A 24,362-nucleotide genomic window follows, 5' to 3' on the forward strand; every position below is an offset into this window, starting at 1 on the left:
AGGGCAATATTTAAATTCCAGTTCCTCTTCATTAAACGGAAGGCGCAGATTGTAGTTTTTAATTGATATATATATTTTTAATAACCACAATACACTGAAAGAGTTAACTGTTATCAAGTCGTTAAGGGAGACTATCCTAAACTCCAGTTCAGGTTTTCCGATCAACACCTGCTAACCGAGAAATTCAATTAAGGGCTCCTCTTCCCACTTGGAGCCGGTCTCCAGGGCAGATCTTCCGGCCAACTCGCCCTGTAAGAAATTAGAAAATGCTACAATAAAACCTGAAAAAACTGAAAAAAAATGTGGGAACTTTAATAATGAAAGCTCTCACACCGGCCACCGTAAGCACACTCACACCTCCCCTGAGTTGGAAGTCACCGAGAGACAGCGAAGTAGCGCAGGTAAGAGTTTTCCTTTTGCTCTCAACTATACAGCACACGCTCATTTCATCTCCAAAACATATCACCCCGCGCTGAAAAGGACATCAAAGTGTCCCCAGCTCCAGCGAGGACACCAACAAATAGCATTATCAAGCGGTATTTAACGTCGTAGAAGCGATACTGTTGGATAGAGAGTTGATGTGAGGACTGTAAACACGGTGCGAGCAGCAGCCTCGGTTACAGCGGCAGCGCCGACAGCAACAGCGGCAGGTCTGGAGCGACTCCACACAGTCCGACTGAACCTACTGTACCTTTGAAAATGACGGCGAGGGGTCCGGGCTTTCCTTAAAATCTGCTAGTTCACACAGCGGTCTCATTTTAAACCGTCTAAAGAAGACAAGGAAACTGCAAGCAAGCAAAAGCCAGCCCCCGTTTCAAAGTTGAGACAGAAAGGTGTAACTTTTTCCTCCCCATAAGTTTGTACTTTTTCTTTTTTTATTGCCCAGTCAAGGTGAGCTCGAGTCCTCCCTTCCTCAAAATATAAAAAGAGGACTGCGCGAAAACAGAACTGACACGCGCTATTTTCTTTATTATTTAATCAGCAGTTTTGGACGTACAAGCTATCATAGGCTGTTCCTGTTAGTTTGCACTTATCCAAAAGTGCAACAATGAGAAAACCCCCAACAAAACATAACAAAAAAGGCACAAAAGAGCGACTTCATCGCCGAAAGTCCCGCTTTTAAAGTCGAGAAAAACTTAGTGAAACTCCTTGGCTGCCCCTAAACAGGTAGTAGCCTTCACACAGTATCATTTACTGTAAATAGAGGAACTGCTATAAATGCAATCAATATTCAAAGCCTGAATTGCGGAAGTTCTGCTTTTGAAGTTTGGCTGTGAATGACTTATTTTTTTTCTTTTCTGTATATTGCATGGGTAAAAAGGTTAATTGGGGCCGCAGTGTCTGATCTTAGTCACAACTGAAACCTGCAAAGTGCATCACCCCATCAGACCTTTTCTACTTATTAATAATTATTGTTTAACGTTGTAAGGCTTCTTACCGATAATGTAGTTTCAGCTTTTGGCAGGTCTGACACCACACACCACTAAACTATATTTGCTATGGTAAATATGATGCAGTTCCTGCTCTCAGTGACTGCATGGGCTTTCTGACTTCCACTTACTGTCGAACAAACAATCTGTTTTAAAACACTGCGTGTGTTTGGTTAGTTGTGATCTCTACAAAACACCACTGTGATGTGAGATTTAATTTAACATGGTTTTGTAAAGGGTCACTGTTTGTTCTCTTGCGCATTTATAGATGTCTTTGCTGTGTGCTTGCCACTGTGTTTGTTATTGTTCTCAGGGATGATGAGGAGGACAGGAATAGATCACTGGCACTTTAAACCCGGAGTTCTCATATTCTCGCCGGATCTTTCTCCTTTGCTAATTATTGTGTTGTTTTCAGAGCAAATATGTCATATCCATGGCGACCAGGCAGGTTTATTGTCTCTCCCGTGCAATAGCACAAAAGTAATTAATTACCCCCCCCCCCCCCCCCCCCTTTTTTTTTCCTCTCTCCCTCCTGTCTTTGGTTAAACAGATCATTCAAGGAAAGCCATCTTCTATATTAAAAATGCCACTGATAGTACAACACAAGGTAAACATGAAAAGTTTTTTTCTTCCCAGGTTTTTTTATCCTTTGATTTTGTGTGTGTGTGTGTGTGTGTGTGTGTGTGTGTGTCCCACAGATCACTAGTAGATGAAATAATTTCATCATGTGAAGAGATGCATTATGCACACAGTGTGTGCTTTTGAGGTATTTTTCCATAATACCCTCATGATGCAGCAGCTGTGCAGCCTAACTGTTGCAGAGCAAGCACACACTTGGCACTTAAACAAGGCAAGCTTAAAAAACACATGCTTAGACATGAAATTACATAGCATTTTGCGTGTTTTGAGTACCAGTCATTAGCCGGTCTATATGCGAGTTCGCTTTACTGATGTCTCCTGTTTTATGAGCATACCAAAAATAAAAACCAACAGCAGGTGACACTACAGAGTACAGCAGTTCACCTCGGTCCATCGCAGGGCTAAGGTAAAATAGCTTTTGTACATTCTGTGCAAAGAAGAGCTGCAAAGTGATCAGCTGAAGCCGTTTCCAACTCTTCCGCCCCGTGTGCTCCCTCGGTGCCGCTCTCAAGTGTAACGTCATGTGCCTGCTGTCTGGAGGTCCATCTTTAGCTGGACACCAGCCAGCCTTCACTGTCAGGCCGGTGGCGCAGGTTCTCATCTCTCTTCGGCATTGAAGAGACACTGCAATATCCATATGTCAAACATACTGCCCTTCCTTCCCTGCTTCTCTTTCGCTCTCCTCTCTGCCAGAGAGGTAGGCAGAGATGATAGTTGAGATGATAACTGTCCATTTGTGCGGTTTTAATTGCGAATTCGCTTTGTGTGCCTAGTTCAGTATTTATGGATGCGGTGGGCCTTTTGTTTCGGGTTCTCTGTCTCTAAAATGGACTTGAAATGTTGCCTGTAGTGCTGAACCCTTGGTTCACTAAAATGGTTGAGAATCTCATTAGTTAATCAGTGTGCGATGCCTCCAAGATTCTTATTGCTTGCAGCTCTATCAGTCAGTGAAATGCCTCATGTCTCATAAGTACCCATCTGCATCTGTCAAGGGCTGTGTAAAATTAAACCCATGTGTATTCCTCTTCTGTATGACCTTGGCTGTGGACCTCGGGTCTTTGATGTCAAATAAGCATCTGTAATCCCACAGTGTAATGATTTTTGTATACATATTCACACTACCACAGCCATAGTGTTTTCCTTGTAAAAATACACTGCCTTCAACACATACTCTTACACCGGCACAAATAGCACACATGTTTTTTTAATCATCATTATTGTTTTTATTTTAGTGCTGAGGAAATGTCCTTTTTGCATGCTTGATCAGCCAGTAGAGAAATCCAATATAATGGAGGTTCAAGGTGAATTGCATCCCGTGCATCTCCCCCCACCCCCCCCTCCACTCGACTGAAGGAATATTCTAAAGCAAAATAAACAAATCACGCAGACAACAGTAATATAGGGTTGATTTTGAAGGCATGAAATAAGTATCGATTAAATCCTGCAGTTCATAGATGAAAATGGCCTTTTTGGTAATTTGTCCTGGCTCCTTTCAATACGATGGCGAAAGAGGGAGAGAGGCATGGACTGGGGAAAAGAGAGAGACTGCAGAAAGGGTGGAGAGCTGGAGCAGAAAGAAGCACAAGACGAGTGAACAGTGAGGAAGAGAAAGACAGAGAGAAGAAGAGCCTTCACAGAGTTGAGAAAGGGACAAGCTGCCCCTTTCCGAGCTCATTATCATTCTTAATAAGTCTTAAGGAAAGAAGGAGCATTGAGTGTAAATGCACGGTAATCCTTACACTGGCCAAGGTTAGTAGGGACGTCAGCACATGCGCACTGTTCCCAGCTGGCCACTTTGGGACAGGGAGGGGACCAGAGGAGCACAGTTAAGGATAGATGTTCAAGGAGAAAGTGAGGACGTTTAGACAGTGCATAAAGGTTAGGGCCTTTCCCCCAGCCTGTAGCTTTCCAGTACCTGCACCACCTGGCAATTAATGAGTAAACAGTTCTGCATCAGACTTAAAACAGCAGTGTTTGGGCGCTAAGACTTGGCGTAGGCTGCAATTTTTCCCAAAAAGAACAGTTAAAAGGTGACCAACTTAAAAATTCAAGTGGAATACCTTCTGCTTTGGGGTTCACGTCTATATTTGATCTCAGTGTAACTGTTGATTGCACTGCCTGCCTAATTCACTGTTCTTTGGGTGTGGTCCAGAAACAGGCATTATGATGAATTAGATGAACTGGTGACCAATTAACTCATTTAACAAATTGCCAGCCACTTGTAGGGGTTGTTCAACCACACTGCTTTAATGGAAATCCAATGCAGTATTTATTTATATACTGTACCAAGTTTACAGTCCAGTGTTCTGTCACCCTATACATTATACAGTGTTAGTAATATTAAAGTATTCCTTTTCATTAATCAAATCAGTTGTGAGACATGTCTGGCACATTAATCTTAGTCCACATTAGGCCACACAAGAAGGTGATTTTTATACTCGGATTAATTAGCACAGAGAGTGTTTTCCTTACTGTTGCATTAGCAAAAAATGTGGCAAGAGCCATTACCAGAATGTAATGACATTGACAAATTGAATGAAGGACATTAAAACGTCTGAAAAGACTTTCTAAGTCACCACTGCATCTAATAAGATTAAAAAAAGCTCAACCAGTATGAACAAATGGCACTGATCTATGCAGTACATTCAGTAGTTTTTGCGCAAACGTTATCAGCTCAAATTAGCACCAAACTGCAATAACTCAATCAGGCCAGCAAAGAACTGTAGACACACCTGTGAGTCATGGCGCAGGGCAGTAGTGCATCTAAATCGAGGCCCTAGCGTTAGCTCTGAGCGCTTGGAAAGCAGAATAAAGGGGAAAAGCAGCAGCAAGTGCAGACAACAAATTGGTAATTAAATTAAGTACTCAACGGCGCTCGCCTTTCTTCATTGCTTCACTCAACAACGTAACAACAGCCTTACTGCACATGTGTAAGTGACTCAGTCTAACTTAGTGGGTTTATTGTGGGAAGTGAGTCTCTCCTGCTTTGTGAGAGAAGGAGCTGTCGCTACAGAACAGTGAATCCCATGAGCCATGCAGTCTGTAGATAAGCTCATGCTGCACTATAGTAGTTACTGAAAGTCTTTCACTGAAGAGGAAGAGTTTTTGATGGGATATCAGTTCTCATTTTTAAATATGGTTATTGTCAGTGCTGGTATATTGCGACAGCCCTGTCAGCTGCTTGTGATGTGACAGAATTGGTCTCTGACCATAAATGTGTAAAACTATCATAAAAAAATGGGAACAGATTTTATTTCCTCAGCTAAAGTAACTAATCAAGAATAGTATTTGTAATGGTATTTAGGTGTCATAGGAATCTTCAGTAATTATTTTAAATTTGGATTCAGAATTGATCATCAATTCAAAAATATTTTTATGACATAATTTATGAAAACTGCATTTATAAAAAATTTAAAATTATGATCGCTCAAACTTGAAAGCATGTTGTCTGCTCCTAAACCTGGCTAAGCAGATTTTAGTCCTTAAATCTGCCAGTGATTGAAAATGATAGTAAAACTTTAACAGAGAAAATGAAACAAATCACCAACTGAAAAGCAGAACAAAGTGCAAAACACTTGCAGTGGTGTCTTTCAGAACACGCCTTCTTTGAAGAATGACTGCAAACACAATATCCTTTCTGGCCCTGACATGTGGCCCTACCTCTTTGTTTTGTGCAGTATTTAGTATTTCATAATACTAAAACAAATTAAAAGTTACCAAACCGTTATTAACAGCACAGCGAGACAAGGTTTTGTTCCTAGCAATTTTAAGCATGCTGAGGTAATTGCATTCCTTAAAAGAACCCCCCAAATAATCTTGATTGGGGTTTGATTTTGAAATTGATTCAAATGTATTAGACAAAGATGTATAATGTCCATTCAAATCCTTATAATGCAAATTGAACTAAAAAATAAGCAAGAGAGACTCAAAAGAACTTAATTGAAACTGCTCTTTTAAAGATCTATAATGGTCTTTTAATAGCAGCTGTTGTAGGGCATTGCTCTGTGCTCAGAATGCTTTATCTCACTTCTGCCTTTGATAGTGTGGGTCATAATATTTTACTTAATATGCTTAAGTTTTTGGCTGGTTTTGGCTCTGTATTAGATCGGTTTTCCTCCTAATTATCTGGAACTTTGTTGGTTAAGGCAAGCAAGTGCTCCCCTACCACTGCTTCCCTAATTTTTGGGGTTCCACAAGGATCAATCCTCGGTCCGTTATCATTTTCTTTCTACATTCCTCCTGTCAGCTAGCATCATTCAGCCTTTTGCTTACATTTCTTATCACCTTTATGCTGATGACATTAAGCTGTATATATCTTTTAAGCTTTGCCAACTGAATAGGCTGTCCACTCCAGTTGATTGTTTATCCTGGATTAGAGACTGGCTTTCCAACAATTACCTTGTTTTAAATTCCAGTAAGGCTGAGACCATGATTATAGCTCCTCCTGAACTACATCCAAAAATCAGTCAAGTGCTTGCTTCCTTCTGCTCATCTGAGAAGTCCAGTGCTCCTAATCTCAGTGTGATATTTGAGTCTTCTCTGGGTCAAATGTAAAATCTGTCTCACGTTCTTGCTTCTTTCATTTATGGAAATTTCTAAATTGCGAGCCATAGTCTCCCCATCTGAAATGAAGAAAATTATTACTGCATTTTTGTTGTTGCACCTAGATTACTGTAAATGCCCTGTTTATGGGCTTAGATAAATTGTCTCTTTCAAGCCTCCAAGCTATACAAAATCCAGCAGCCAAACTATTAACGCATTCTAGTAAGTGAGCTCACATTATTCGTATTTATATTCTATACTTTGGCTTCTAGTAGGTTTTTAGATTTGTTTTAAAAGCTTTCACTTCAGCTATCGTCAGCTCACTCTGTGACTCTTTTAAAAAGCAGTTGAAAACCTTTCTGTTCAACCTTTTGTTGACATTCTTTTGTTATTACTGTTTTTATTGGCAATTTCTTCATCTGTTGCCTGTTAAACATCGTTTTGTACTGGTGTTTGCTGCGTTTTAACTTTCTATTATAGTTTATGTTATTTCTGTTATAGTGTTTTGTGATTACTCCTAGTTTTTATTTATTGCATTTTACAATGACTATATGTCTGTGAAAAGACACCTTTATTCGCTAAAGGTCTGTATTTCTAAAATGATCATTGAGGCTCTCTAATAGGGCTGCATGACCACCACCACCTGAACAAGCAGCCTTATGTGGTAGTTTGGAGAATAACTCTTGTTTGTCAATGCTGGTTTTTATTGTTGGATTCAGCAGTTTTCTTTTTGTGAATGTGACGTTACAGGTTAAAAAACAAAACAAAAACGTTTTTGGCATCTGTTAATTCTTTTAAAAAGCACAAGATTACAATTGCGATTTTTCCCCCCCTTATCTTTTCATACATCCAACAGTTTACTAACAACAAATGGCGTACTTAATCAGATTTCTCGCTGAAGAAGTTCACAAATTGTTCAGCAACTTGAGACAAGAGTGAACATCAGCTATTTATGGAAATAAATTTCTAGATTAACATGCGAAATAAAGCGTCCTTTGTCTTTGTTTATTTTCTAGGTATTTTTAACTTGAAGATGCCAAACTGTTCTCTGAATGAATGTGGTTTAGTAAGAACGCGGCTGGATAGATAGTCACTTGTAACACGTTAAGAAGTGAGTAAAGTTTTAATGAAAACTACAGTAGGTTTACAAGAAACCGTTAAACAGTCACAAACCCTACAGTGCTGTTTCCACAGGCTAAAGGCAGAAAAGTCACCAGCATCAGTAAGTAGGCAAATTTCACTGGCTGACTGGCCACATTGCATCCCTGTGCATGTGTGGCTGCACTGAGTGGGGATTTTTGCCCTCACAGCCAACATAGAGCACTGTTTATTTGCAGTTTATACGTAAGAAACAGTTCAATAAACTGCACTTTTCATGAATAATTGCAAGAGTTATTTGGGCACGGTCAAGTTAAGATAACAAATATTATTCACAATTGTATCATTGCATCGACTGTTTTTATGTGGAACTGGGATTCTCGGTCTGTGTCTGTGGCCAACTTTTCGCGTTCTGCGTCACATTTAAGCAGGTCTGTTAAAACCTGTGTGCTATTTTCCCATTTCCAATTGAAAAGAAAGTGGTCAGATACTGAGTTTTATCAGAAGTCGCGAAACTTTGTTATCCAGTCTCACGTGGCAGTTCCATCTGGGTCATACGATGGTTAGGCCTAGCTGACATTAGGCAAAGCATAGGGTGCCAGTCTATTACAGACACAACAATAAGCATTGGTGTCCACATTCACAACTACTTTCAATTTAAGGTCACCACTGAACCCTACATCCATGTCTTTGAAAACAGGGACCGGAAGAGCATAAAACTTAAAGAACGTCCTTAGCTAAGCAACAGGTCTGAACCCCGAATATACATGTCATGAGTCACTGGTGCTAACCACAAGTGTTTGTGCCAACATTGTGCAAAAGATCCCTATAGAAACTGGTATTATTTTACTTAAGGGGAAGTCCCACTGCAAAATGAGAGTTTGAGAGAGCTGTTTAGAAATCTGAGTATTACACAGTTGGAGTATGGAGCGTATAGATTACAGATATAGTTTTCTCTATAACTGTAGTACAAAGAAAACAAATCTTAACAGAGTGCAGAAGTTGTGGCTAGTTGTGTTACAAGAGCATGAAAACATGGCTGCCTGTACACAGCGTCTTGGTGACAATAATATTTCAGTTACCATTTTAGGCAGGACGTCTGCTGGCTGTGAAATCAAAGAAATCCGTTGCTTGATTTTCATGAGAAACTGCAGACAGAGAGATAACGTTGTTTCTGTGTAAAGTTATCTTCTTGACTTAGCATCAGTAAATGTAAAAGCATGGCGGGATAATGTCAAAAACAATCTTAGAGTATCTATTTGACCCTGTCAGTGGTGAAAACAAGCACTTTTATCTTGTCACAGACTGCTGCAGTTGAGGATTACATTGGAGACATTGCGTTCTTGCATCACGTTGGACCAATTCTGATAATTTTTGTGCCATTAATTATTTGAAAAATGAAGCTCCTATTTAAAAATAATGACATTTTTCTTTAAGATTGTTACGTAAGGTACTCCTTATGTTCCCTGTGCATTTAAATCTTGATGATAATTCCGCAGATTTTCATGGGAATGTTTTGGCTTTAGTTGTCCAAGTAGGGGAAATAAGTGAAACAAGCACATAAAATCGGAGCTGATGGTGTAGAATGGGTGTAACCTTTTGTCCTCTTTTGTCTTGCACAGTGTAATGCCATCTCTGTGCCTTTCTGTCATGTAAAAATGATTTACAAAGAGACAGATGTTCTCAGACCTTTGCTCATGAACCTACACGTTTAGTTCTATTTTTTGCCCTTTTAAAGGTTAGGCAGTGAAACGCGCTCCCTGCAACATGTCGGCCTCTTTTGATTGCTTTGATGTTGTTTGCTCTGCTCCACAGTGTGCTGAGCTCCCCTTATAGTGGACTAAAAAACCCATTACGTTACATAGAGAAGAAGCTTGGAGGAACATGTTTTCTTTACCATTCTCCCAGTGCGTTTGCATTTTAGTTTGCAAGGTTGGCAAACTCCTCCTTTACTGCCCCCTTCCCAGGCGCCAACCCTTCGACACCCTCAAGGAAGCCTTGGGAGGCAGAGAGCCATTGCCATGGTGATGTGAACACAGATCCCCCACACACCGGTCCATTGTGACTGGCGTGCGTTAAGGTGAGAGAACAAAATGTCACAGCAACAGGTTTTTTTGTATGTTTTTGTTTTTGCCTCAATTCCCAGTGGAAATGCACTCAGATCCATGTAACCCGTCACACTGGATGGACTGCTACAGGGACTGTGGGAGTTAGGCAAACAGGCTGATTGGGGAAATGAATGGATTGGTATCAAAGTAGACTATAATAAGTGCATTTGTTTGTTTTCCTTCCTTCTGTAATGTTTAGCATCAGGGTAAAAAAGCAAAAGCAGAGCCAGGGAGGAAGTTTCATTGTTTTTATCTGAATAAATGTGTTTGCAAATTCTCCAAATGGGCACAATCTGAAGGGAAATCTGCAGGGTTTTTAATTATATAACAATAATTTATAATAAAAACACGCAATTGAAAAGCAGAATTTTGTTTAATTAGCTTCAGTGCTGAAAAAGTTGTTTCATACCGAGGTATTTCAATTTGCCTCAAATTTTATTCAGTTTAGTAGTATTTTGAAAAATAAAACTGAATAAATTAACCTTGGAAAAAAAAGGCTTCCCCCTCTCTCTGACTTCTATACAAACACTTTTTGCTGTGAACAAATTGAAGTCCTGCTGGGGCCTTCGCAATAAAGTAAAATGATTAAATTGCATGGGATCTGCTCCTTGGATTGAAGTGCACAGTTTTCCTGTCAGATTTGTGGTAAATATAAAAAGCAGTAAATATCAGTCTCTTGAAGACCCTTGGGATCCCGGGGTCTAACGTCCTCCACGCTTCACTGTACTTCTGCCATAATAGCAATTCTGATCACCTCATGATGCCCTTTGAGCCATCATTTTACTTTGACCTTTGACCTGTCTCGAGGAAGGCTAGTGGTTGCCGGCCTCGGGGAAGGAACGGTCATATAGATGATGTGTCACTGAAAATGTGGAGCAGATTTTGCCCTCAACCCTGAAGAAGATGTGGGCTGTGTACTATGACAGGTCCAGGGTTGCCCTCAGTCCCAGAGGTTGGGAGGGTGGGGTCAGGCTGAGCCAGAGGACACAAAGGTGACTTCAAACACACAACCCTAGCGTCTGGTGTAATGTCTAGGCCTGCTGCCCTCTGCTAAGGGTAATACCACCCCATGGCTCCTGTGGCATCAAATGCTAAAGTTATTGTCTTCTCTCAGAATATCCACATATGCATTATATACATACAGTAGAGCTGTTTTGTTTTGGAGTCAGGGCCAGTATGCGGTGCATACCGCAGCTCCCCCGATAACCTGTTTTATTATGCAAGAACCTGAAGTCTCATTAATATTTGTTGATATGTAGCTATAGCAGTCAGGTCTTTTCATGCCAAGTCTGTAAGATGCTGTCATCTCTGTTCCCCGAGCAGATGCAAAGGTGCAGGTCCTGAGAGATTCTTTTATGTTTGGAGACCTCTCCTTGCTCCTTTGACTGCAACCTCAACCACAGCGCAGCTCTGTCTCAATCAGCTCTCTGCTGTAATCCCACTTCAGAATTCCTCTTGGCTAAGCGAGTAAATAAATTTTTCAGCATTTATTAGAATACAGCTTGCCAGAAGGGACTCCTCTCTCCTCTCCTATTGCTGCTCCAGTAATTAGCAAATTGATTAGGAGAACTTCAACACACCTCCTTGGCTCTTATCTCCCCATTCTAGGACAATATTGCTGTGCCATGGGACAGCGTAAATATTTTAAGGGAAACCCTCAGTGATTCTCATTAAATGGCTGTGGGGCAGAGCAGCTGTCTCCTGCTGAAGGTCCCAGCCAATTTTCTAAACTATGATTAAAGAAAAGTTTTGGATTATTTAAACATGCTGTGTCCTGTGGGTTTTTGTTTTTTTTCCCAGTCCCACTGACGACCTCCGATTCCCCCACCCGTCTGTGCCAGGACTCCTCCTCTCCCTTTGGATCTATTAGTTTGAAATCGTTTGGGTGATGACTCTTTGAAAGCTGTGGTCATTCTGGGATGCCACGTTCAAATGCAATGTAACAAAGACCTCTCTTTTATGCACAAATGCTAATTAAAATTTTTACCCCCCATCCCCGAGCTGCAGAGGGAAAGACTTGGTAGCAATTTGGCAGATAATCAAATTGCATTTTAAATGGAGCCGTTTAAAGATGACTAGGGTCTGCTCACAGGAAGACACAGTGGCGCAAATTAAGCTCGAATAAGCTGCCATGTGCACCGAGGAACAATACAAGGAAATTCATGCAACAATACCATAATGCATTTATGTTGTTAGACAACATGCAATGTTTCATTTATGTTTTCTTTAATTAGTTAGATTTGTTTTCTTAGGCAGGAATTCTGTCTTTCTTGTAATTATTGTTATTTCCCTCTTGTTCACTGACATTTTTACATAATGTGTACTTGCAATATGACCAATTGCTGCAAAAATGCTAATAAGACATGATTTGTTAATGGATGTTGTACCTAGGAAAAAAATGTTCTTAATTTTAGATTTTCAGCCTGACAGAAATGGCAAACTGGGTGGAAAATGCTGTCAACACCTATGTTTGTCTAGAAAATATGCGCTTAGAAGCTGTCCCCTCACATTTGGTATACATCATTAAGTTCTTCGTGGCCAATCAAACTGTCTGTTCTCACAGCATTCCAGTACATATTAGTGACATCTCGTTAGCAGAAAACAGAAAACTGACACAAAAAATTTGGGAAACAGGCCTGAATTGTTTATCTCTCAGAATAAGTTAAAAGTGTGATTCTCATGAAATGATAGAATCAGATCAAACGTGCGGCTCCCAAATCCTTGCTCATCCTCGCCTTTTGTGTGCCTGAAAAACTGAAGGCACCAAATGATCTGCTTAGTTTTCAACACTACTCATTTCAGAGGCCATCTTTCCTGTAAAGTTAGCCATTCATCACAAGACCAATACAGCCATCACAGTGCTTCATATCCATAAAACCCCATTATGGACAGCACAACAAGTGATGCTTGACTTGTAAGTTTAAAGGGTTCTTAATTGGCTGTGATTTGCTGGCTGTACAGCAGTGACTGGAAGTGGCATAATGATCCTCTGTGGATGATACATTACTTTTCTGCCAAATTAATGCACCTTAATGCGGGATGTATTCATACTCCTCTCTTTTATTATTAGTCCTTTATTTATCCAGGTAAAAAATCTCATTGAGATTAAAAATCTCAGTTTCAAGAGAGACCTGGCAGCATGGCAACAAAAGTCAAAATACACATACCACATAAGTATATAACATTTAAAACAAATACAATATCCCATACCAACATGTGTAGAATATACAATAACAGATTAAATTAAGAGTACATTAAAAACAATCACACTGAGTAAAAGAGTTATTCTCTCGTTCCTTTAAGATGGACTTAAACTCTCCCAAGGTAACCAATTCTGATAATTTCAGTTCCTTCTGCAGATTATTACAGGAAGCAGGGGCAGCGTATTTAAAAGCCTTTTTCCCCAATTCTGTTCTGATTTTTGGGACAATCAATTGTATGATATTGTGAGAACGAAGGCTGTATTGATTGTGGTTTTTACACATATAAACACATAAATAAGATGGAACCAGCCCAAGGAGAGATTTATAGATAAACATCAACCAATGGGAGAGTGCGAATATGCAAAGATGGACATTTAGCAGCAGCATACAAAGAACAATGATGTACATGATTTCCATAGCCAGTAATAAAACGTAAAGCACAATGGTACACAGTATCTAACCTCTTTAGGTATTGGGCAGGTGCATTCATAAAAAGCAGGTCACCATAATCCAATAAAGGTAAAAAAGTTGCATGAATCAAGTGTTTTCTCACTTGGAGGGAGAAACAGGATTGATTTCTAAAAAAGTAATCTAGTTTTAGTTTTAACTTCGACACAAGCCTTTGAATGTGAGTTTTAAATGACAAATTCTGATCTTTAATGATCCCTCGATACTTGTAAGATGTGACCATTTCAGTTCCTTGAATTGTTTTAATCTTAGGAGACGTAGCTAACAACTCCTTGCCATTTGAGAATAACATGAACTTGGATTTCTCTGGATTTAACACCAACTTAAGTTAAATGGGACTGAACTACATCGAAGGCAGACTGCAGAAATTGCAGGGTTTGTGCTACTGAAGGGGATGAACAATAAATAATTGTATCATCTGCATAAAGATGAAATGCTGCATTTGACAAATTAGCATAAAGGTTGTTTATGTAAAGAGAAAATAGCAATGGCCCTAATATGGAGCCCTGCGGAACTCCTTTGGATACTGGGAGAAAAGAGGAAGAAGACCCAGCAGCATGGACACACTGTTTTCTTGCTGACAAGTAATTTGAAAACCAACTAAGTATTTAAGTATTTAAGCCTTCATCTGGGCATCATAACAAACGGACATAACAATGTCTTTGACCTGCACGCTGCAGTAGATGAAATGTTGACCTCTGCCACTTTCGCTAAAGTAAGTCCCTTGAGTTGTTTTACAGTGATTCGCCAATGAATTTCATGTTTTTGCTTTAGACTTGTGGTTGAAGGCCATGAAATACCAAAGCAGCTCATCTGTAAAGTTTTTTAATTCATTATTACAGCTTATTTTCAGCATTGTGGACCACTCCCAAAAAGCCCAGGGGAAACCAGAGTGCAACACAGAAAAATGACTCCCCCGCTCCCAATGAAGGACCAAAGCTAAATACCATAAGTACTTTAGGCTGTTCTCAAAAAGCAGTTCAACTTAGATAGATAGATAGATAGATAGATAGATAGATAGATAAATAGATAGATAAGCATTTAGCAAACCACAAGTTAACCATTAACTCTGACTTAAACTTAAATCTTAGCTATGGGTCTAAAGATCCCAAACGAGCCACCATCTGTTATCTGGTGACAAGTAAGGAGTCCACGTAAGGTTTCTTAAATACTAAACAATTCATTAGAGATAACCTAACCAAGAAAAAAACATCGGCTACATGCACACATATAATATTCTGAATGAAATCCTTCTGATTAAAGACATTGATGCAGCTGTTAACATTCCAGATGTGCAAAGGTAATAGCCTGCATTTGTCCACATCGGCATCAATCGCATCTTTTTAGTTTGATGAGCTGCCTGCAGATGGATGTCTTTAATGTTGCCTTTAATAGAAGCTTAATACAAAGTTTCTCTTAATACAAACTTAAGAGAAACTTATAAAAGATTCGAGCACTACAGGCTTGAGCAATAATAACAACCCCCATCATAAGCTGACAGTAGAACAAAGTATTCTGCTTAAGAGTTTGTATTAGAGAAACTCTCAAATTCAACTCAGAGGTTGTCATGTGGTTTTTGGAGGAGGTGGAGTTCATAAATGCCCGTGGGTTTAAGATGGAGGGGATGCACCGAAAGATTTCAGAGCAGAAGGAATGTGCATGAAAAATGCAGCCAGAAAATCCAGTTAAGTAGATTACGTGGTTCAGATTTATTTTTTTTTAATGCTCATACAAAAGTTTTAACCTCTCCACTGCAACCAGTCTGAATTTCATTTTAGGCCTCATTATAGCGATTATACATGGAGTTTTTTTTTTTACTTATGCTTTGTTTTTTTCCTTTTGAAGATTTCCCAAAATCCACTTTGTTTTTGTAAACATGCCTGTTTTTGTGCTTAAAAAAAATTAAAAGCACGCAAGAGTTGTATTGTTTTGTAAATGCCAATCCCTCTCTTCTGATGTTGATTGACAAACATTGTTGCAAACTTAATGGCACAAGAGGGATTTAATTGATCAACTGAATAACTGATCATAAAACTGCAGTCAATATTTGGCTGCAGCCTTATTTCCCTCTGAGCAGCAGTGTACCAGGATGTCTGAGATGTATGGTTAGACACACAGTGATGGCAAAACACATATTTACACTTCTTCTCTCACTGAGCGTGATGATGTTGCTCCTGTTTGCCGTACAGTAAATAATATCCCACGCTGTTAAAATGAGCAGCCTTAGTGTATTTATTCAGTTGGAGCAAAGGGTATTGGTTAAAGCTGACCAACTTTTGAGTAGTTGGGATGGAAATCTCTCTAATTACTATACTGTGTGGATCCTCTGGTCCCCGTCCCTTGGATGGTATTAAAAAGTCTCTTTTATTTATAGAAGTAAAATTTTAGCTTCAGAGACAATAGGTTCTGTTTTACGGTACAGCAGACTTTATCTTTTTAATAAAAATTCCTGACTTGGTGAAAGTTTAATTAATAAGGGACTTAAAGCTAAGGGAATGAGCAAGGGAGTTGGGTCTTTAAGGGGCTACTTATTTTTCCATCTGGGCTATCCTCCAAAAAAACTGTCAATTAGTGCGTTAAGCTGAAGAGACAAAAAACGTCATTAGTTCTTGCAAAAAGAATAATGGGTTTTAAATGTTTTGCTTCAGGGGCAGGCCAAAAGCACAGTGAGCCTTATGTATTTTCATTTACTTCCTGCAATTATCAAGGTTTGAAGGAGGGATTTATTGTTCTAAGGTACATTACTGAGAAAGCAGACACAGTTTGTTGCTTTCCTCACTAAGTGTGTGCCTTAATTGCCTGAAATAAGACAAAATTCATTTTTTTCCCCTTTATAATTTTCCCTGCTGAATTGCAGTGCTAAATAGTATTGTCACTGAGGAAAGCTGGATGTCGCTGTAAAAATGTGAGAGATGGATTATTTGATAATCCACTGAGTTGGTTAAGAAAATAGGTACTTCCAAACCTTCGTGTGGCATTAAGCCAGCCGTGCTGTAGTGCAGGGGCAGGCTGTTATTTGGCCTAAAATAGTCCAATCAGTTTTTGTTTTTTCAATTTGGCTCCTGTGAATAAATTCATAAATAAATGAATCAAACTCAACAACAGGTGAAGTTTAATACTTACACCTAAACAAAGTTGGGTTGATTATTTTGTTCACTGGCATCATTTATATCATCTTTTGATTTAGTTTAAAGTTAAAAGAGTGTTTCAAGACATTGTTTCAGAGTGTGTTCATTATTTTGTTATTCCTTTGTTCATCTTCAAGTTCTACTTTCATCCACTAAGGTCACCTGGAATCCAGCCGGGTCCTTTTTGTGATGAACTTTCTGCCTTGCAGATGGCCATTAGAAACGTTTTTTGTTTTATATATGTAGGTAGGAAGTGTGACATTGGCGCTTAAATGAGGCTTACATAACTGGTCAAAGAGCAGAGGGGTTGAGGCACTGAGCCCAAAATATGTCATTGACTTGTGCCACACACAACAGGAGATGGCTTTTGCATCACAGTGTGAGTGCTAGTAAATGATTGGTTACAGGAGATCCTCCAGTAAATTAATTGTTTCCACTTCATGGTTAAGTATGTGCTACTCTTCCAAATCGAGTGCTGGTACTTGGTTATTACACTTTAATAGCTCGCTTGCCAAACTAACGATATATTACTCCATGTGCTGGCTCAGATCAGAGAAGATGAATTGGCTATTAATTAGAGTTGCACTGAGAGGGCACAGGGGAGAGACTACTCATAGCCTTGCAATCAGTGTCAACGGGGGCCCTTTTCTGACTGGGACAGCCGGGGCAGGCCCAGGTCACCGAGTCTTATGGTGAAACCCGCTGAATCCGGTGGAAGAAGCGGCATCAAAGATGGCCATCGTGCTGTCTGCTTAAACAAAAACAAGAGAGCGCGAGCAGCTGAGCAGCTGCAATTTCATCTGATCGCTTTTAGTTAGGAGTGCGGATGGAATCGCAGAGATACGTGGGAGGTGGTTTGGCTCTGTGAGGTTCCTTAACAAAAGGCTCACGTCCGAAGGACTTTGAATTAGAAAGTTATGGAGGAAATATTTGACGGGCTGAGATGATTTGTGGGGAATATTATTGTTTGGCTCACTTTTCTTGTGCAGCCTTTGAATTAGCCCTTTTATCACAATTAATTAAGCTTGCCTATAGGAGATGTTCCATCTTGAGCTCATCCACACAGGATAAATAAGTCAAAGCAGTAGGATATATGTCCTTTTATTGGCTGACTTGATCTCCGAGGCATCTGTAGTGGGGGGGAAGCTGTCTCTGTGGTGCGACTTTGTGGAAGAGTCTTTGCCATCATTCACTTTGAATGCTCCTTTTATGACTAGTTTTTTTAAAAACCTCTTTTTTTAATGCAAGGTATCAGGAGTTATGGCCTGTCCATGCAAATTAGGAAATTTTGACAGTTTGTTATTCATGACGTCGCCTTTTTAAACACTTAAAGCTAATAAATTTCACTGTGACAGGCTGCTCCAAAATTGCCACTAAATATTATTAAATATTTTAACAAGTTCCTTGTAAATATGCCTTAAATGTTTGAACGATGGGCAGGAAGAAAAATGGCTTTGCATCAACTTATTAGAGGCTATAAAAGTGGCAGTGATTTATCATGGATGTGGAACAACTCAGGCCATCTTTTTTTCTTTCCTTTTTTTTTGTTTTGCTTGTTCTGTTGGCTTGCTTTGTTCTGGTGTGCACGTTAAAGAGAGTAACATCGTACTAAAAGCCTGCGCTTTTCATGAGTCGTGAAAATGTTAGAAGCAGAAACTGTTACGGCGTAGTCCTTGAAAGACAGAATGATGTATGGCAACAGCATTTTAAAGTTTTTAAAGCTTTTTATAGCCATTAGCAGTTCTACGTTTTGTGATGTGGCTGGCTCTAACAGTGTGTTTATGGAGAAATCCATCCGACGTGTTATTTCACCCACTCAGGCTTTCTAATTATTTTCTTTGATTATTCGTGTCACTGTTTAAAGAGACTAAATGTTGGCAACAGCGAAATGCTACGTCTCTGCCAGCCAACATACCTGTCACACTTTTAAAAGAAAGAAACTAAATTCTGTCTGTTGTCTGTTTTCCAGCTTGTAGACGAACTGTACAGTAGTAATTTTCTCTGGTATTATGTGCCAGAATTGATTTGACTCTCTTTAATTATCTTTAATCTTTTAATTACAAATTCAAGCGACAAAGTTTGGTTGAACGGTTTAAAAACGGGTTGAGATGTGAGGCAGTCTCGTGGTTTGTGGTGCACCTTTCTGTTGGTTAGGGTTCAAGCTTTTGGGGGCAAATCAGGGTCATTTAGAGTAACAGGTTACAGAGGATTTGTTATTTACACTGAATATATGCAGCAGCCGGCTTTTTTCTTCATTGTTTCGCAACTTAAAGCAGATTCTTTATGTTTTAAATTTCAGTTATGATCGAGTTCAACGTTATGTTATTTATTAACTCTTCAGAAATGATTCCAGCCAGGGATCACAAAGGAAGAGAAGAACAATTTAAATCATCACTTGGCACTAAATTATAACACACATAAACATTTAGTGAAAACACTTCTATATTGAAAAGGGCTGACTGTGCAGTTACAGTGCTTCAGCATCATTGTTACTGGGATAAAAGAGCTACCAAAATAAAAAAAAGCCTAGTTCACATTTCTGTATGTGAACATCTGCTTCCGTAAGTCTTTCAGAGTTTCGCTGTTTGGTTGTGATTTGCCTTATTTTGGAACTGAAGCACCAAAGCTGTGCGCAAACTTTCGAGCTGTGTGTTACGGCTTATTGACACTGCAACGGTTTAATTGCAGATGTGAGGTAAAAAGCCGTCGCTGAGGTTTCATTGGTTGTGTGCGCTTATGTTCTCTTGCTGCCTTTGTTTTTTCTCGTGCTCCTTTTGGGATAATTAGACATAAAGAAGGCAATCACGGGTCATATAATCTACTCACCACTTACTGTTCTGGTTAGGAGCCACCGCACTATTCTACAAATCTCGGTGCTGTCTGCGCACATCACTCTTGCCCGTTAGTACGACGTGACGGCTGCCATGTCAGCAACATGGCACATCTCTGTTCTCTCTCTCGCTTGAACCCTCTGTGAGTTTTCCCTTGGGTTGGCAGAAAACGAGTGCCCCCCTCCTCCATGTCTGAGTGGCTATAACCTTGCCACCAGCTTGTGTTTGCGTGTCTTTGTTTTTTCTTTCCAACTCTAAAGACTTGAACAATGATGACTCAAGCCATGCAGAGTACACCACAGGGAAAATTCAGTGGGAATAAAAATAACAAGTGGATTTTTGACTGCGGTAAGTAGTGAGCATGCTGGCACTGGGCTAAAAGCCTGAGCAGATTTTGCCCCCCCCCCCCTCGACCGTCGCACACACCACACACACACACCCAGTTCATTAGATTAGGCTGTCTCGTGTTCAGGAAGTGCTGAAAGGCACTGCAGATTGTATCTCCACAAAATGCTGTCCTTACGTCCAGAGACAGTTGCCAGTCCCAGTCTTTGAAATTCCAAAGTAGTTCTCAATCCAGTTAACGTCCGATATTGCGGTCGTGTCTTTGTGCTCCCCCTGCTGCTGAGGTTTCTTATTAGGAGGGTTAACTATGAGGATGCTGGTGTGTTGGTATTTCTGCGGTCGCTCATCTGCGCACCGCACATGAAGGTCTCTAAATTATTTACTTTCCTGACATCACCATATGGTGCTGTAACTTGTTTGTCTTGGAGCATAGAGGAGAAATGCAAGACATAGACAGATTTACTCCTTGCATGAATACATAGGAGACCCTCTTCAAACAATGCCTGTTTTTTGTTATTTCTTTTGCTGGGTGGGCTTTGTTGATGCAATTGTGTGCAACGCGCTACGAGAGTTCTCCTCTCATCTACTTGATAGAAAAGCGATAATAAACATAATTGGGCCAAAATATGGAGATGTTTCAAAGAGAAGACCAGAGGCTGCCGACACTTGTCTGCAGCGGATGGGGCAACTGAGCAAGAAGCTTGAAAGGCCTTGGAAAAAATTGGGTCCTGATCTTCTTTGAAATGCCACAATTAATTGCTATACGTTGTCCCCAATGCACGGATGATTAAATGTGCTCCTAAACTGCCCTGATTTGTGGGGGCACCTTGCCGATTTTATTTGCCACTGTTAACATTTTCATTCCTGCATTATGCATGGTGCTGTGGGGCAAGGAAGTGCTGCAAACAAATGGCCTGAGGGATCGGTGTAAACACATCGTGCCATAAGAGGGAGAAGACTAACAGTTCAGCACAACCTCCCTCAGCCAGTCTTCACTGACAAACTAGACAGCCCCTCTGGCAGCTTTGCTGTACTCTAACAGATCAGTGTAAGTGCGACTGTGAATGTCGGTCAATTCAGATACTTAAACTTGCCGACTGAAAATTAGCTAAAGAATATGTGAAAACTGTTCAAGCAGGGCTGAGATTTGATGCATGGGAAGACGTTCTTCTGTATCTTTATTAATCGACAATGAATGCATGTCTGATAGAATATTTCTGTCTAACTAATTGAATATGATCCCTCCTCCTTCATAGGCTGAGGTCACTTTCACTAGTTAATTCTGACAGGCAAAGCAATGTGGTGCTGGTTGCTTTGTGTTAAGGGATTTTAATTCCTCATTGCAATAATCAGTGAGTGATGGAAGCCCTAGTGTTATATGAAGGCATGCCAAATGACATGTGCTCCCTTTTGAACATGAAACACTACAGAGCAGAAATATGAATTTTCACATTAGCTGCATATTAACTCACTGATTAGGATTTACTTGATGTGAGATCTTGGCTGTTAGAAGTGCAACGCTGCACACAAGGCCTGTCTGAGTTGTCAGCTGTCATGGCATTGGACCAGAGCCTTACACTTGGCAGATCTCCACCCTCTCACCTCCGGCTGACAATGCAAATACAGGCAAACGATGTGTAGCTGCTGGACAGCACTGTATACCCTCATCCAATTCCTTATGGATAAAAAAACTTTGAGTCAGACGCTGATCACTAAAATGATCCTTTTCACTATGACAGCCTGTTGTTTTGACACTGGAGTCAGTTTTTTATATCACGTCATAAACGAGTCCATACTCTAAAGTTCCTACAAGCGTGGGGAGTTTTTTTTTAACCTAGTCCCTTGTCATCAAAAAGTAACTAATGCACAAGTCAGTGGAAAGAGGGCAGATATTGTTTTTTATGGCGTGACCTTTGAGGCATTATTATTTTTTTGATGAATAACTGTTTACTCTGAAAGCAGGCATTAAACAAGTTTTTCTTAAGTTTTGCAGTCATTGTCCCTGACACAAATGGCAAAACAAAAACACCTCATCCTGTTCATGAAGCCTGTTGACAGTGGAAATAGAAAGTCTGTTTAAGTGGACTCGAGGGTAGTGTTAAATACACGGTAACCAGTTCATTAGGGTGCCTTTCGGAGCATGAAAAATGACCTTTTCCCTTGTAATCGTAGGCTGAGTTCATAGATAGTTGACTGGAACGAGAGCATACTGTATGTTGACAAGGATCACTGCTCCAACACCCGTCTGATTTCATTATGTGGAAAAAGGTTAGACAAATAACAAAATACATTACTATAATTATTTTTTAAAAAATCAAGTGCACTGAAGTTCATTTAGCTCTGTTTGCTTTGCCCTCATATTCTTTCTAGAGGGTCACAGCTGGGTTGGGTAATTTCTTGGACCAATTAAAGATTTCTTTTCAAGTTTCTCTTCTGCAAAATATTTATTTGTCAAGTACTTTGTGGCATATAATTAACTGAGCAATATAATCAGCTGTCTCTTCTCGTTCTGCTGACGGACTCCCGCTCCACCGTCTTGGACTGTAGCTGGCAGTGGTGAGCACAACAAAGACGACCATGTGATTCCTCATTCATTGCTGGAGTGAATGAGCAATGTTGTATTCAGTCTTGCCGCCTGCGACAGAACATTTGACACACTTGGCTGAGACATTTTGGATCTAGCAGAAGTTGCTCTTGCAAGTCAATGTAGAGCAAATGCTTATTCTTCGTTTTAGGGTATGCTAACCCACCTGCTGGGAGGTTACTATGCTTTGGTTTATATCTTTGATGAGGCTTGACACACACACAGAAGTTACACTGTAAAAACACTAATCTCTAATACACTAAAGCAAATGGCTAAAAAACTAAATGCACTTTATAGTCTCTTTAGATATTTTTGTTTCTTGCAGTTCTAGATTGCAATCATCATCAGAAATTCCCGTCTCTGTAGTGTTTTGATAAAGCAAATGTGGTTAAAAGACTGAAAATATTTAAGGTATCTGCAAATGTGATGCACATCTGTCAAACAGCCCAAGGGTGAAAACCAGCACATAAGAAGGCAACAAATGCTGATCCGGGACTTCTCTGCGGCAAAATAAAATATGGCTCAAGTTTTCATTAAGGTGCTATTGATTAGCTTTTCCTGGCAATGAATTATGGATGACATTAAATAAAAGGGAAAATATTTTTATGACTTTGCTTAGGCCATGCCAGATTCCCCCTTTGCCTCTTGTATGCTCGCCCTGACAGGCATTTTGTTTTCTCTCAAATTCTTGTGGCTTTTGTGAGACCTAGACCAAGTTAAAAAAAAAAGAAAGAAGCTATTTCACTTTGACTACCTTTTCCATTTTAGATATGTGTAAAATGATTAGAATTGCAGACTTTACAAAAGGGTCAAAAATTTGTCAAATTAAAAATGTTTAAAATCTCAAACTCCTAAAGGTCTAATCAGCTCTCTCTTTGTAAAAAAACCTCATTTAAAATGTAAAAAAAATAAGTAGAATTGCATAAAAACAATTCAAAGTTGCCACAGTTCCTTTACATGCTCAGTTGTTATTGAAAACAGTTATTTTTTATGAGAGTTTCTCTGCTGTTTCTGATTATTCTTGTTTTCTTGTGTTCCAAGGATGCTAACTGTACCTTCAGATAGTCATTGCTACATTACTATGAAGTCTTTGCATAATAATTCCTGTAAAATTATTTTCTTGATAGGATATCTTGAACTTCTAAGTGAGAGGTGACAGAATCCTTTCTGATTATTGGGTCTGTAAAGAAAACAAATGCAGAAATTATTAGACAATCCTGTATGATTGAAAATCTTTATTTAGCTGTTACAGTGCACTCTCACAAATGTCGCTGCACTCCTAAGCTGCCTTAGGCCCGAATCCCACTAGGCATGGCTGCTTTGTGTCACACCGGCATAATCCTTCCAGTTCATCCCAGTGCACGTACAGTGAATTTCAGGAGCAGCACCGGCACTCCTTTGCACTACTAAAACTCTGTGCTGAACTTTTTTAGTTTTTTCTGTTGGAGCTGCACAAAAAGAGATGAAGTGCTGGAAGTCAGATACAAAAAGAACATGCAGTGAATTTTCAAAATAAAACATCCTGTGCACATTCAATGCTATACTTCTAAATTAGTCTGAGCGTGCTTTAAAGCTGCACGAAGGCCAGAACAGAACTAGGGATTCATCAATTTGACATTTGTATTGGGTGATGGTCCAATCTTAATATAAAAAAAAAGAAGCTAGATTGGGTATCCTTGACAACGTGCTGATCGTTGAGCTGACCTTTTGAAATAAATTGATCTGTGTTTATTTTGTCATGTGGCAGCAGCTAGCCTGAGAGCAAACATGGCATGGCGAAAGCTAGCAGGTATTTCACCTTCGTTATGCCAGCGGCTTGCTTTTTTTTTTTTTTTTTTTAACTGTAATGAGACTAGTGGAAATGAATTAGTTGATCAACACCGGCACATTTTTGAATTTTTTTTATTGTATTTATGGATCTTGGGCATGCTGTCAAATATTATATTGGTAGCAGATTGTTGGAGCCTTTCCCAACTGGATACATCC

General features: G+C 39.7%; 1 protein-coding gene across 5 annotated transcripts in view; it reads left to right on the forward strand.

The window, feature by feature from the left end:
• The first annotated feature begins 238 nt into the window (after positions 1 to 238).
• Positions 239 to 24,362, forward strand: part of casz1 (castor zinc finger 1) — a 171,346-nt gene continuing 147,222 nt past the window's right edge. For 2 of the 5 annotated variants that reach the window (XM_082518226.1, XM_082518223.1), the window contains exon 1: positions 239 to 401. The gene's annotated coding sequence lies outside the window, so the exon portion shown is untranslated. Of the gene's footprint in view, positions 402 to 1,980; positions 2,038 to 9,676; positions 9,790 to 24,362 lie in introns of all 5 variants that reach the window. The other 3 variants (XM_082518225.1, XM_082518224.1, XM_082518227.1) reach the window with 3 other exon arrangements.

The sequence above is a fragment of the Aulonocara stuartgranti genome, assembly GCF_965226115.1.
Source record: "Aulonocara stuartgranti genome assembly, chromosome: 20".
Lineage (NCBI taxonomy): Eukaryota > Metazoa > Chordata > Actinopteri > Cichliformes > Cichlidae > Aulonocara > Aulonocara stuartgranti.